We start from the raw sequence: 16,074 nt of genomic DNA, 5'->3' as shown, positions 1-16,074 counted from the left end.
TTTCAAGGATTTAAAAAAAAATGTTGTTGCAGATTCCTAACTTGTGTTATTCTGAAGAAATCCCTGTGTGTTTGTTTGTATCCATGTGGGAAAATGAGTCTAATTGGAGTGGTTTCATAATTGTCAACAGCTGCTGCACCTGCAGGGCTCTAATGAGGAAAGCCGTGATTTCCTACTGAAAGTATCTCATCAAAAATTACATTATTGTTGCAGGGGATGCCTGAAATCTGACTAGTATCTTAGTTCTTGGAGCAGACTTCTGGGAGAATGAGTAAGCCAATCACACAAGCAGGACATTTTTTTTTTCGGGGGGGTGGGGGGGTTCTGTAAACATTATGTACAGAACAACTCCAGGTTGCCATATTGCATTTTCAGAAAATTGCAGAGCTGCAGATTGAAAAGGAAAGGTGATTTTTAATCAAATTCATCTACAATATGACATGCATTGCGATTGTATACGCTATATTATGTTTTCTTTATTTGCTATTTTTGTTCCCGACAAAAGTGGAGTTACCCTTTACCCTGGCCTCCATTTCGAATACATTATGCAATCGCAGATGTCTAAAACACATGTGGCAGGTATATTAGGCAGGATATGTACTGTACATTGTGGGGTTGATTTACTAATACTAGAGAGTGCAAAATCTAGTGCAGCCCTGCACAGAAAACAATCAGCTTCCAGGTTTTTTTTTTTGTCAAAGCTTAATTGAGCAAACTGAGGTTAAGTGGGGTATACACTATAAGAAAATCGGGCGAGCGATCGTTTCACAGCAAGTGGGAACCGAGGAAGGAAATAATGTATGAAAATTCTCGTAGGGCAAAAGCTTTTTTTTTTTGTTGTTTATTGTTTCTGACCATGCACAACTTTTCTCGTATAAAAAACATATGAAAACGGTACATATTAAGCGAAAAACGTTCACTTGGCTCCCATACGAGAAAAAATTTGACATTTGTCCCTCAGAAATTTTTGTCTCAGAAGGTCAGAATCAACTGTCGAAAGTTGTGTACACACGATCAGAAAATTGTACGATCATTCCTCGGATGACAATGTTTGCCCGATTTTCTTATAGTGTGTACAAGCCTTTATTTAGCAGCTGATTGGCAACCATGCAGAGCTGCACCAGATTTTGCACTCTCTAGTTTTAGTAAATCAACCTCGGTGTGTCTATTACCTGTTTGGTACAATGTATAAAATGTATCTGGAACTCGCTGTCCCCATAGTCTATGATGGAGAACTGAAGCCTGCTCTTGTGAAGTGTACTGTATGTGCAGGATCATGGCCTTCGGTGCAATAAGAGACAATCACCTACTTTAAAGGAACTCTATAGCATTGTTTGCTGGAACATTTGTTTGGTTCTTTAGCTATGACATTTCATTGTAACAAAACTATTAACTAGCATAGTAATAGAAAGTCCTTAACATTGTGTTAAGGTTACAGCAAAAACAAAAAAAAACCCCAAAGATGACTGAATATTAGTTGCTATTGTGCAGAACTTTAAAGCCAAACAAGTTGAATGTAACATTTAAAAAATGAAAATTATATAAAATACACACAGAAAGCTAAAACACAAGAAAGCACCATGTCCTCACATTTTGTAAACCATGTTATCTTAAAGTGGAACTATACTCAAAAATGAAAATCTTCAGTCTTTTACATGAATGGCATCTCTTCTGATCAGCAGGGGATCCATAAACAAGTCCCCCTGCTGTGTCGGAGCAAACCGGAGATGTCATTTATGTGACATTGGTGTTTGTTCATTTTTTTTTCTGTGAAGCTGAACAGACTCATGCTCGGTTTATGAGCAGAAAGGATGTAAATGTCATGTGGCCGGTAACATCCTTTTACCTCTGATCTGTAATGTTTAGCTTTTCGTAAAAAAAAAAAAAAAAAATGACGCAAACGGGACTCAGATGTAGTTGGATGTAAAAGGGTGCACATCATAATACATCTGCCTGGTCTAGACTAACATTGAGCTTTTGTTTAGATACACCTGAAAAACTGAGAGGCAGATATGATTAGAATGCTGGTCTGAAAGACAATATTTGACACTATATACTAAAGACCAAAATTTTTTTTTTTTTACAAAAATAACAAACATGTTATACTTACCCGCTCTGTGCAGTGGTTTTGCGCACAGCAGCCCCAATCCTCCTCTTTTCAGGTCCCCTGCCGTCTCTATGGGCTTCTCCCCCCACCGAGTGCCCCCATAACAATCCGTATGCTATGGGGGCATTCATCCCCCGCTCTGTGTGTCCATAACACCTTTTTAGGTGTGATTTGGTGCATTAAGCAGCCCAATACAATTTATTGGGCTTTCTTAACGTATTTTGCGTCCACCTAACCGCACCTCCCAGAAAAATCTGTACCAAGTCTTATTCTCACCTGTCTTCAAGCCTTAGCGAGCATCACTGTGTAGTTTGTTTAGAGCCACACAATTACAACAGCAGAATATGCAGGCTGGGCTCTTATTCATTTTTATGGATTAAGCATTCCAAAGTTGAAAAACCTGTTCAGAGAAAGAAGGAGAGCCCCCATTGGAAGAATCGATATGTGGGGGAATACAAGAAGAGACAAAAAGAAAGTTATATGAAGGCTAGTTCCAGGTCTATGTTTACCATGGTACAAGCTATGAGAAACCCTGGGGAATGGTATATAGGTGGGAGGAGGGTTCCTTTTCTTTTATATATAAGTATATATATGAATAAATAAAAATATATATATACATATACATACACACACAAAGATGAAAATAGGAAGTTTGTACCTCTTGCTGTCCATCATGGCACCACTTAATAGCACATAATGTTTGGAGGTTAAATACCTCAGCAAAAAGACACAAGATTTAGAAAAAATACACCATTACTCCGTAAATGTGATATTTACACAAGGAACATACATCTCACATGACTCCGATGTTAAACTGTACTCAAAATACTACCCGACATGGCTTTATGGAGAGTCTATGACGAAACAAGCAAGAGGGGTGGCAACAGGTACAATGTATACCATAAAAGAGCAAATGGCTAATCCAGAAGGTCGTTTTTTTCTTTGTGAAACGGTTACTGTATAACCACTTGCAGATGAATCTTTTTCTGGCACTTTTTTGACAGTTCACCGCTGGGGGGCTTCGTTTTAAGGTAAGTTTCACATAATGTGCTAGTGAAATAGGCTAGGTGCTGGTAGAACATCAGCTAATGGAATGCCTAATAAAAGCATCTATTACAGTAATTTCACTATCTGACCATACCCCAGTAATGAGCATCAATTTAGTAAATGAGCAGAACAGAATAAGCTCATGGAAACTAAATGAAGCTTTGATACAGGGTCAGAAGGAAATAATCATGGAAATGGAGAAATTCTTTCTGCTGAATGAGTCCCAGGAAATATCGCAAGCCACCATATGAGAAACCCAAAAGGCTTATATAAGAGTATCTTGATATCTATAGGGGCACAGAAAAATAAAGAACGGATAAATAAAATATAAATGTTATTGAAAGAAATATACAAGTTGGAGCAATTACATAAAAGGAAAGTAGGGTCAGATACACAACAAGCATTAGTTTCAAAGCAAGATGAGATGATTGCCTTAACGGAACAAGAAACAAAACAAGCTTTATACACGGTGGCTAAAGAAAGATACCAGTGGAAAAATAAATCATAAAAGTACTTAGCAAGAGAACTAAGGGCAAAAAATCTTTAAATTATATAGCTAACTTAAAAATAAGTCTGGGGAATTGGTACATAAAACTTTGGAGATGGCAAAAGCCTTTCAAAAATATTATAGTGCATTATATTCAGTAAAACCAACAGGGCAGTATGAGATAGAATTAGAAGGAATGGAAATGATACAATCTTATTTCAAGGCTACTAGGCTACCTAAATGAAAAGGCATATTAGAAGATGTACTGCAATCCTTAGAGAGACCAGAAGAAATTGAAGCAGCGATAAAAAATAAAGCAACAGGGAAGAGCCTAGGCCTGAACTGGTATTCTTTAGGATATTATAAGAATTTCAAAGGACAGCTTCTGCCCAAATTTTACTCATATGTGAATTTGACATGAAGGGACTGGTATGAGGAAATGAGGAATGAGTTGTTGCTTATGTACATCACAATTATACCAAAGGAGGGGAAGATTCTACGTTATGTTCTAGTTATGGAACAATATTATTAAATGTAGATACAAAGTTATAGTCAAAAGTTTTAGTCACCAGGTTGAAGAGCTTAGTGGAGTCATACTGACCAGGTGAGGTTGAGATCATTGTTCCTTCTACATAAAGTCAGCAGCAAAAAGTTCCCAGTTATATGTCTGTCAATAGATGCTGAAAAAGCATTTGATAGAGTAGACTGGGGATTTATGTTAGCTACACTGGAGGTACCCTGAATAGGCCCAAGGATGTGCCAATGGATAATGGCTCTATATCAGCATCCTACAGAAGCAGTGATGGTAAATGGCAGCTTATCGCAACAATTTGAATTATTTAATGGAACAAGTCAGGGTTGTCTTCTTTCACCCCTGTTATTTGTACTGTCCTTGGAACCCCTCTTGGCCACCATTTGGGCTAATGTTGATATAGGAGTGAGGATTGGCGAGGAGAAACATAAGGTAGTAGCATATGGTTAAGCACATCTGAACTGTGTGAAACGTGTCTACCAGGCATTCTGGTCCTGTGGTGTTATTTGGGATGTCCAATAAATGATCTTTACTGTGGTGTGCAGCCATTTCTTTATATTCATTGTCTGCGGAGGCGAGCACCCACCACTTCCATTAGGATTCTACATCTCACCTGGAGCGGCGAGTCCTTCTTGTTTAGTCTAGTAGCATATGCAGATGACATCCTGTTCTATGTCTCCGATCCTAAAATATCATTACAGTAAAATAACTAAAACTATGATGCCTGAAAACCCTTCTCTTCAGAGAAGCCTACCCTACCCCCACCTAACAACTGTATTTTCATTTTCTCCATCAGCTCATCCCCCACAGTTATTAACTTTTGTCCCACCTGACCCTCCTCTCTAGATTGTAAGCTCTAAAGAGCAGGGCCCTCTGATCCCTCCTGTATTGATTTGTATTGTAAGTGTACTGTCTGCCCCCATGTTGTAAAGCGCTGCGCAAATTGTTGGTGCTATATAAATCCTGTATAATAATAATAATAATAATAAGATGGAAATATTGTCCAAAGTTCTCTAAAAATTTCAAATGCTTCCAATCCATTTACCACAAATGTATTTTAGGACATTAAAGGCGCTTGCTCTTAAGGATTTTTGACAGGGTAAGAAACCAAGAATACAATATTCAGTGTTAAGAAGGACAAAATTAAACCCAGGCGGTTTTGGCAGCACCAGATTTTAGGAGGTACTATAGTCCAATGATTTTTTACATTTTTAGATTGGATATACAGTATAGTTCACCAGAGAAGAGTTGGGTTAGGAGTGAAGGTACACAAAGTAATGCACCAGTGGGAAAAGTGATTTGGAATCAATACCATATGTTTTCTAAGGAGACAAGTGACTAAAGGCTCAATTTATTTAGCCACTTCCATACCGGGCCTATTCTGGCACTCCTTTCCTACATGTAAAAATCATCATTTTTTTGCTGGAAAATTACCCAGAACTCCCAAACATTATATATATTTTTTTTAGCAGAGACTCTAGGGAATACAATGGCGATCATTGCAACTTTTTACGTCACACGGTATTTGTGCAGGAATTTTCATCAATTTAAAAAACAAAACAGTAAAGTTAGCCCAATTTTTTTGTATAATGTGAAATATGATGTTACGTCAAGTAAAGAGATACCTAACGTGTCACGCTTTAAAATTGCGCACACTCATGGAATGGCACCAAACTTTGGTACTTAAAAATCTTCTTAGGCGATGCTTTAAATTTTTTTACAGGTTACCAGTTTAAACATCCCTTGTAATAGGTATAGTGCGTGACAGGTCCACTTTATGGAGAGATGTGGGGTTCAAAAGACCCCACATCTCTCCTCCAGGCTGGAAAGACCAAGATAAAAAAAAAAAATTAACTGTCTCGGCCTTTCCAGCTTTGTTTTACGTGACGTCATAACGTCGTGCCTGGGCCTCTGAGGGTCATAGAGATGACTGGGGACCATATGGTCACCAGAAATCTCTATGATCAACTTCCAGCAGCAACCAAATCATTCTCTGGCTCGCCGATCATACAGACGAGCCCAGAGAAGCCCAGGAGGGCAGAGGGAGGGGGGATGTTGGGTTTTTCCTTGAGTGAACAACAGAAGGAAAAAAAGTGTTAAAACTGGCATGTGGTCCATCAATAGACATAAACACGACAGACATGAATTTTAAATGTTTGGCAAGATGGCACATCACACTCACTAGAGCACATAAATATTAATGTTATGTAATGCACAGGGAACATATGGCACATATTTAGTGGGAGTGTACAAGAATACAGGAATTGTGGAAGAATATTGCACAGATAATACAGGATATAGTCAAACGATAAGGCTATAGATGGGATTAGTCTCCCTAAAGATCCATGGACATATTTATTTCATAGCACTGGGTAATCAATAACACAATATAAGAACTCACTTATCCCTCATATAGTGAACGCAGCAAAGGGGCTTATTCCAAAGTTGTGGCACTCACAGGAGATTCCATCAGTTAAAGGTTTAGGAGAGTAGAGTATATCTGTTTGATGGAAGAACTTTATCATTCATGTGAGGATAGGACAGAAAAATCTGTAGAAACATGGGACGGTTGGTTTGAGCTTAAAAGGCCAGTGGTATATGCAGAGTTGATGGGAGTATAGGAGAAAAAATAAAATATGGAAAGATAAAGTGTTTGAAATAGGGGGTTAATTATAGAAAAGGGCTAACAAATTCAGAATATATGTATAATGGAGGGGGGGGGGGGGAGGGTTTGTAACTACTGATTGGATATATAAGGCGTATATTTATTGTTTGAAGCAAGAAAATTAAAAAAGAAAACAGCCCAGACAGACAGCCCAGATCTCCAAAGAGCAGGGACAGGCGGGTACCTTGAGAAACTGCCGGGGGTCATTTAAAGCTTTATTTGTGTAAAAAACTTTATAAACATAGCAAAAAGCAGATAAAAAACATAAAACTGCAGTTTCCATTTAAAGGAGAAGTACAGCCAAAGCTCGTTTGGCTAGACTTCCCCTGTGGATCACAGGAGGGCAGTTCGTTCTGCACTCCTGTGACCGGTTTTCAGCACAGAGCGGACTGAAGTCTGTTCTCTGCTGACGACAAAGAGCCGGTCCAGGCTCGGGCGTCATCACAACCATGGAGTCATGATCCGCCCAGATCCCTGGATCGACACCCGGCTCAGCCTCTCAGCGAGCCGATGAGAGCCTGAGCCGGCTGCTCCCTACCCCCTCCACAGCCCAGCACTCCAATGAGCGAGGAGGGGGCAGAGCAGAGAGCTGTGACTGACAGCGCAGTTTGACATGCAAGGATCAGTGTAATAATGAATAACAAAGTAAGCTGATGTAACAAAATAGAGATGGCATAACCCAAAAGCTTATTTATTAACCAATGTCTACATATCTTACTTCTGCACAAATGGCAATTGCACTTAAATACATCATATACTTGGCTAAGATACAAACACAAAATTTCATACCATGAAAGGACTATTGCCAAAATGAGGATGCAACAACCACCATTTATACATGAATAAGAATCAAAATAATTATTGCATCACAAATCTATAGACAAATATACCACCCTCCCTTAAGAAAGGCATTAAAACCTTTTAACATCTCTAGTTGTGGTGCTATTAAAGGTTGTTGTATCTCTGACATAAAGTATATTAAAAGATATGTAAATGCTACACACACACACACACACACACACACACACACAGGAACTTTAATGGCATTCCAGTCATAGTCCGTAGGCTACAATACTGGGTTGGCCCACCTTTTGCAGCTATAAAACCTTCAACTCTTCTGGGAAGGCTGTCCACAAGGTTTAGGAGTGTGTCTATGGGAATGTTTGACCATTCTTCCTGAAGCACCTTTGGGAGGTCAGGCACTGATGTGGACGAGAAGGCCTGTCTCACAGTCTCCGCTCTAATTCATCCCAAAGGCGTTCTATCTGGTTGAGGTCAGGAATCTGTGCAGACCAGTCAAGTTGCTCCACCCCAAACTCGCTCATCCATGTCTTTATGGACCTTGCTTTGTGCTCAGTCACGTTGGAACAGGAAGGGGCCATCCCCAAACTGTTCCCACAAAGCTGGGAGTATGAAATTGTCCAAAATGTCTTGGTATGCTAATGCCTTAAGAGTTCCCTTCACTGGAACTAGGAGGCCAAGCCCAACCCCTGAAAAACAACCCCACACCATAATCCCTCCTCCGCCAAATGATTTGGACCAGTGCACAAAGCAAGGTTCATAAAGACATGGACGAAAGAGTTTGGTGTGGAGGAAATTGGCTGGCCTGTACAGAGTCCTGAACTCAACCTGATAGAACACCTTTGGGATGAATTAGAGCGGAGACTATGAGCCAGGCCTTCTTGTCCACATCAGTGCCTGACCTCACAAATGTGCTTTTAGAATGGTCAAACATTCCCATAGACACACTCCTAAACCTTGTGGACAGCCTTCCCAGAAGAGTTGAAACTGTTATAGCTGCAACTCAATATTGAAACCCAAGGACTAAGACTGGGATGCCATTAAAGTCCATGTGCGGGGGGGCGTGGCCGGCTGGAGACCTGATCAGACGTGCCCAGTGAGAGCTCCTGTCGTTTTGGGGAATAACCTTATCCTTTTCCCCCTAGCAGGACCACCTCACCACTGCCACTGAACCGGGGGTCCCCCCGCACACCGAGGTGTCACCTGCGACCGCCAACACGCCGATCCCGAGAGCCGGCCGAATCTACTACAGGCCGCAGCTTCGGCCTTCACAAGGGGAGCGGCCATATTGGTACACCCGGCCCGCACAGGCCGCATCCGGATCTTCCTGGCCGCACAACGCTTAGCTCTCCCCCTACACGAACACCGGGACGGCTTAGCCTGGGGCCGCTGACACGGCGATCCCGTGGTCCGGCCGTTTTAACTACAGGCCGCGGCTTCGGCCTTGGCAGGGGGAGCGGCGGCCATATTGGTGCACCCGGCCTGCACATCCAGGCCTTCCTGGCTACTCCGCACCTGGATCTACCTCCACGCAGACACCAGAGCAGCCCAGCCTACTGACCGAAGCCTGCACTCTCCCCTGTGCCACTCCTGCATGCCAGCCTGGAAGACTACCATCTCACACAGTAAGTGGCGGCCATCTTACTACACCTCAGTAGCCTCCTCATCTCTCCTGTGCTAAATCCAGGGCCAATCTAAACACCAGGGTGCCCTGATATAGCAGACTGTGACCTCAGAAAGGGACTAAACTAATATTTACCCCCACTCGTGGGGTGGATTATAACAATAACCCTGAGGCCACGTGGAGCGGCCATCTTGCTTCACCCTGCTGCAGTGTAGGCACTTGTTCCTTAAACAGCTCCTGGATCACTGTGTATCTACACTGTCACAAGAACTGCCCAGAGGACCCAGCTGCCACCTGTAACCCTTCTCCCAGAATAAATACTCCTTGGCTGACAGTTTGCTACTTCGCCATAGTTCTGCAACACATCTCCATCTCATACTGTGGTGTAAAAACCAGCAGTCCTGGCTCCAGAGTCGCAGGTGGCGACCGTCCTATCCCCCATAGTAGATATCATGTTTACTGGCTGACGATGGACGGCTGAAGAAATGGGCTACTGAGCTCTGTGCTCTCCCGACATTATCAGGCTGTGTTGCAAATTACCTACACCCGGAATCTCTATGTCATCCTCAAGCTCTCACTCCAGCGCAATCCAGCACAATCCAGCGCTACCTACTACGTACATCATCGCTCGACTCCCGCACGGGAAAAGACAAGCTGGCGGCCAGTCGCACCCCAGGCAAGCCTAAACCTCCTTCTCTGGCTCACATGGACTCCTCAAAATACAAGGACGCTACGGGTGAGCCCTCGGCCCCTTCAATGGCCGCTATGCCCCTTGACACCCCCTCCGAAGATGGCCCTGCGGAGCTATTTCCTCCGGCCTCGGGCGGATCAGCCGGCTCTGCGACTACAGCCCTTCTTTCTGCCTTTAGGGCGGACTTTGAATCCTGGGCGTCCAAGATGGAAGCCTCCCTCCATGTAGAACTACAAGCCCTTCAGCATCGGGTTTCAACGACAGAGAATGCTGTATCCGTTCTGGCTACTACCCAAGATGACCATGCGGCTCGTATTGTGGCCCTCGAATCTGCAACCACCTCACATTTATCCCGCTTGCGGCAACACCAACTCCGCATAGAGGACAGCGAAAACAGGAGCCGCAGGAACAACATTAGGATACAGGGAGTGCCGGAAGCAACCTCAGGTACTGATCTAAAACCCACTGTCGTTTCTATCCTCAACCAGGTCCTGGGCAGGGAAGTTACATCCCCTATTGAACTGGACAGAGTACATAGAGTGGGAGGCATGGGGGGAGACCGCAGCGACCGCCCCCGCGATGTCCTATGCCGGGTCCATTACTATACCCTCAAGGAAGAGATTATGCGTAAGGCCTGGCGCTTAGGTCCTGTAGAATTCGATGGATCTACAGTACACCTCTATCCGGACCTCTCCCGCAACACCTTATACATGAGACGGGCGGTCCGCCCACTTTTGGATTTGATACGTCAAGCAGGGGCTTCCTACACCTGGGGCCATCCATTCAGTATCAAGGTAACCCGAGACGACAACTGTAAGTTTGTTCTGTCAGACCCTGAACAACTTCCTGCCTTCTTCACCTTCCTCGCACAAGACCCTATCAGCATCCCGAACTGGCTAGACCCTCCAGAGGATCGTCAACGACTACAGGGCCCTCTCCCACAACGTCGCAGACGCTCAAGATCTAGATCTGCTTCTTTTGGTCCTAGAGCAAGACGTCCAACATCCCCGGAAGACTGATTTGGCTCCCCACGTGAGTCAACACTGTTACTTGTTCTACCTGTTCAATGTTTTACAATGGATCTACACCTTTCACTCCACAGTTTCATTAAGGGACTGGTCCAGGTTTGCAATGATACCGTGTTTTCTCTGTACCCTCCTATGAACTCATACTAACTATACCACTCCATTTACAGGGATAGTATAGAAGTCTACTAAGCTCAGGAGGTGGGGGGGTGCTATGTTGCCCTTAATGGGACAGTTACAGTTACATTTAAAAAAGGGTGTAGATTAGACGGTGGTAATGTTACTGCTTTTTATGGCTGCGTGGGGGCTCCACTCGACACCAGACGTCCCTAGCTTTAAATGTACACTTATCCACACATGGACCATACTACGACCAAATTGAATGCTAGGAGCATCGTTTCCTTAAGAGACCTTGCTCTGTTATACAATTCTCCAGAACCCTATGATTCTTTTATTTGGGATGCGGCCTGGCCCGAGTGGAGCCCACCACTAAGTCTCTGGGGTGATACCTGTAACCAATGTGCCTTTCTAGCCCTTTGGGCCTGGGGACCCGCTGACTGACTGGGAGTCTTCCAGAAGATACCTTATTACCTGTTATGGGCTTCTTGGTCTCCTCTCAGTCCAGGGCCTAACTTATCCTACACCATAGAACTAGTTGAATTCCTCAATGTTACATCATTTAAATGTTTATTATACATACTATTGCTTGCTGACTGATTATGGGTGTTTAAGTGTTTTTTGTTTTTTTTTTTGAACACTGATTAGATATATGACATGTTCTTCTATAACCTAAAATATCAAGTATTCAATATACTATGATTGACGGGTGTCATACATATACGTTATATATGCCTGCTATGTTGTCGGGATCACAACTCAGACCTCTCTAATCCGACCTCCCCCCCCAAATAGGTTTGGCACGATTTGTGCCTAGCACGTGATATTTCACGGAGTGTTTTGCTGTTGCGAACACATTAGATTTTGTTTTGAGACACCTTTCCCAGGTGTCCTCTAACTAGCCATTCTCCATTCCTCTTCCCCTTTTGCAACTACCTTCTCTTTTCCGTATCTTCCCCAACCGCCTCCCCCTCTTGTTCTAGACTTTCAAATTCTTTCCTATTTCTTCGCTCCACCATGGCCTATAGAGTGTTGTCTCACCCTCGACTTAAATTATGTTCATACAATGTAAATGGACTCAATGTTGCCTCTAAACGGGGACAAATACTATACCAAATGCATAAATGCCAAGTTAATGTACTCCTCTTGCAAGAGACGCACTTTCAATCAGCCTCCACCCCTTGCTCTAACAGATATTTTAACAGATGGATCCATAGTACTAATCCATCTCAGAAAACTAAGGGAGTATCTGTAGCTTTCCACAAAAGCCTCCCCGTTGAATTGCTCGATCACCTCTCCGACCCTCAGGGAAGGTATGTCTTTGTGAAATTTTTGCTGTGGGGAGTCAAATTTACGGTAGCTAATATATACTTGCCAAATGTTAACCAAGTTCCATCAGCTTTGCAGTATCTGAGGATCCTATCTGAATTCATGGAGGGCAAACTCATCCTCGGTGGAGATTTTAATACTCCCCTGGAGCCAGCCTTAGATTCCTCCACTTCAAGGTCACGTATTTCATTCCCCAAATTGAGGGCCCTGAAACGAGTAATATACGACTTACGCCTTGTAGACGTTTGGAGGGTATTATACCCCAAGACTCGTAACTACACACATTTTTCTCAGGTACACCAGACCTATAGTCGCATAGACTATCTATTGAGTGACCACAGTTGCCTAGACTGGTCTCCCGAGTGTGAAATAGATTCTATGATCTGGTCAGACCACTCCCCTATATACTTGACATTCTCGCTCCCCTCCTCACCTATCAAGGAGTGGACATGGCGCTTGAATGACTCACTGCTAGCTAACTCGGACTGTATTACACATATCTCGGAAACAATCTCTAACTTTTTTGGGGACCACGCACAAGATACCACGTCGTTCCCCATCCAATGGGAGGCACTGAAAGCAGTATTACGTGGAACCTTCATTCAATTAGGATCTCGTCTGAAAAGGGAACGCTCAGCCGCTATAGTGGATGCAATCCAGAAGCTCCGAAACCTGGAAACTGACCATAAGCGTTCCCCAACAACCGAAACGCTCACTGAGGTTTCCAAAGCCCGATTACACCTCAGAGGACTATATGAGACATCTGCACGTACATTTGCGGACAAACTTGCTTTCCATCAGTATAAATTCCAAGACAAGTGTGGCAGGTCACTGGCCCGCTCCCTACATCCAAAAAAATCCTCTACCTTCATCCCCCATATCCAAGGACCACATGGAGAATTAATCTCCTCACCTTCTAAGATTGCGCAGACATTCAGGGATTTTTATCAATCCCTATACAACATACCTGTGGCCCAATCGTCAGGCTCCCCCTCTACTACAGAGGAGCACAAGTCCTCTTATATCAGGGAAACCGCGCTCCCCACTTTGGATGAGGACACCATTACCGAACTTGAAACACCTATAACAGCAGATGAAGTTGCGAAAGCCATTGCAAGTACACCAACTGGCAAGAGCCCAGGGCCGGACGGCTTTACCCCAAAGTTTTATAAATTATTTGCTCCCCTCCTTATTCCCTTCCTCACTAAAGTATTCAATTCTATATCAGAGGGCTCAGTGTTTCCCCCACAAACACTTGAGGCTCATATTTCCCTTATTCCAAAACCAGAGAAGGACCCGACTTTATGTACAAATTATAGGCCAATATCTTTGATCGGGGTGGATTTAAAGATTTTCGCTAAAGTATTAGCCAACAGGTTACAACCATTGTTGCCCAGTTTGATCCACTTGGATCAAGTAGGATTTGTGAGTGGCCGAGAAGCAAGGGATAACACCCTGAAAACCCTTCTTTTATCCAACTATGCCCGAACCCACGATATTCCCTTATGCCTCTTAACAGTTGATGCAGAGAAGGCATTCGACCGAGTAGATTGGCAATTCCTTCGGTTATCTCTACAACAAATAGGACTGGGAGCCCACATGATCTCAAGGATAATGTCCCTATACTCCTCTCCATCCACTAGGATAAGACTGAACGGTACTTTGTCGTCGGCATTCTCTATTTCTAACGGGACACGACAGGGATGCCCCCTATCTCCCCTCCTGTATGTTCTCACCATGGAACATTTAGCCATTGCTTTGCGAAACAATCCCTCTGTGCACGGAATAACAGTCGGACCCACTCAAACTAAACTTGCTCTGTTTGCAGATGACCTTCTTCTATTTGTGACACGTCCACACTTGTCCTTAACCTCAGTGATGCAGGAGTTCCAGAGATTCGGGGAAGTCAGTAACTTTAAGGTAAACTATAACAAATCGGAAATTCTCAATATTTCTCTGCCAAAGTCGGACCTATACAGGCTTTCTACTGCCTTTTCCTTTAAAACAGGATCCACCTCCATCAGATACCTCGGTATTCAGATACCGGAGGATGTATCCCAACTCTTTTCCAAGAATTTTACCCCCTTACTCCTCAGAACTCAGGCCGATTTGTCTAACTACACACTTAAACGGCTCTCCTGGCTTGGTAGGGTGAACACCCTGAAAATGGATGTCCTTCCCCGATTTTTGTACCTATTTCAGACAATCCCCATATACATACCTAACTCCTATTTTCGGAAATTGCACCAGCTGTTCTCTAAATTTATTTGGAATTCAACTCGTCCTAGAATTAGATACAAAACGTTATCTCTTCCGAAAGCGAGAGGGGGAGCTGGGGCCCCGGACGCTTCATTGTATCATAAGGCAGCAATACTTACTCGCATATTGGACTGGTTCCATAACCATACGACTAAGCTCTGGGTTCACTTGGAAAACCATATGAACTCCATTGATCTCTCAGCTCTTCCATGGACCACACCCGCAATTCGTAGGGGTTCACTCCCCCTCTGTGACCTCACCCGCCAAACGATCCAAATTTGGGATCGCCTAAACTCTGGAGGTAACATATCCAATCCTTCGGGACCTATGACCCCCCTATTTGGGACCCCAGCCTTCCCACCGGCTATGCACGTGACAAGCTTTGGACCTTGGCGGAAAGAAGACCATAGGAGGCTTTCTCAGGTTCTCCGTACAGACCCCACTCTAATGCCAGATACTCCTCCCGAATCGCTCTCTAGATACCCTATGCAATGGCTTCAGAAACAACAATTGACTTCCTATATCCAAACCTTCCATTCAATACAAGATATTCTAGCTGAACCCACAGGATTCGAGGATATGCTCCTCCAAAACGATCCTCCAACACACATGGTATCACAGCTTTATTCCCTTTTGTTGAATGCTCTTCACCCTGATCTCCCACCCTACACAAAGGCTTGGGAAAAAGATCTCCAACACTCCATCTCCCCCATTGACTGGCAAAAATGCTTTATTCTAACACACAAGCTCTCCCTAGCCACTAAAACTCAAGAAAAGGGGTTTAAACTGGTGACGAGGTGGTATAGATGCCCTTCGACAGTACATCGCTTCAACTTGACAAATCCAGATACTTGTTGGCGATGTTTAAACTCCAGGGGCACCATGCTCCACATTTGGTGGGAATGCCCACCCATACAAAAATTCTGGCAACAGATCTTCCTACTATACTGCAGGCTGATGGCGACGGCTCTCTCTCCTTCACCCGAGATAGCTCTCTTGTCCATACTTCCGGGCACACTCAAATCCATTAAAAAAGATGTATTACGCCATTTCCTAGCTGCTGCTAGAATGGTGATCCCAAGATATTGGAAGTCAAGAACTGTACCTTCCCTGGGGGAGTGGGCTATTGAGGTGGACCGCATCAGGGACCTTGAACGCCTGTTGGCTGAGGAATCTAATAAAGACAACCAGTTCTCTCTTACATGGACTTCGTGGTCCATGTTCCGATACTCATCGGACTTTATCCCCTGGGCAGAGGGCAACCTGGACGGTACCGCCCCATGACCATGCTGGAGCGACTCCAGTTCCTAACCTTTCTGTTTCTCTACTTTCCCCCAAACCCTTCTCCTTTGCATAGCAATGTATTCCTTAAAATTTAGACGCAGAATAC

General features: G+C 43.8%; 1 protein-coding gene across 3 annotated transcripts in view; it reads right to left on the bottom strand.

Moving 5' to 3' along the window:
- Window positions 1-16,074, bottom strand: part of CTPS2 (CTP synthase 2) — a 409,104-nt gene that overhangs the window by 29,734 nt on the left and 363,296 nt on the right. The gene's annotated exons all lie outside the window — the stretch shown is intronic.

This window comes from Aquarana catesbeiana, linkage group LG02 (genome assembly GCF_042186555.1).
Source record: "Aquarana catesbeiana isolate 2022-GZ linkage group LG02, ASM4218655v1, whole genome shotgun sequence".
NCBI classification, from domain to species: domain Eukaryota; kingdom Metazoa; phylum Chordata; class Amphibia; order Anura; family Ranidae; genus Aquarana; species Aquarana catesbeiana.
The sequence above is the reverse complement of the archived record's forward strand: the minus strand, read 5'-3'. Positions and strand labels throughout refer to the sequence as shown.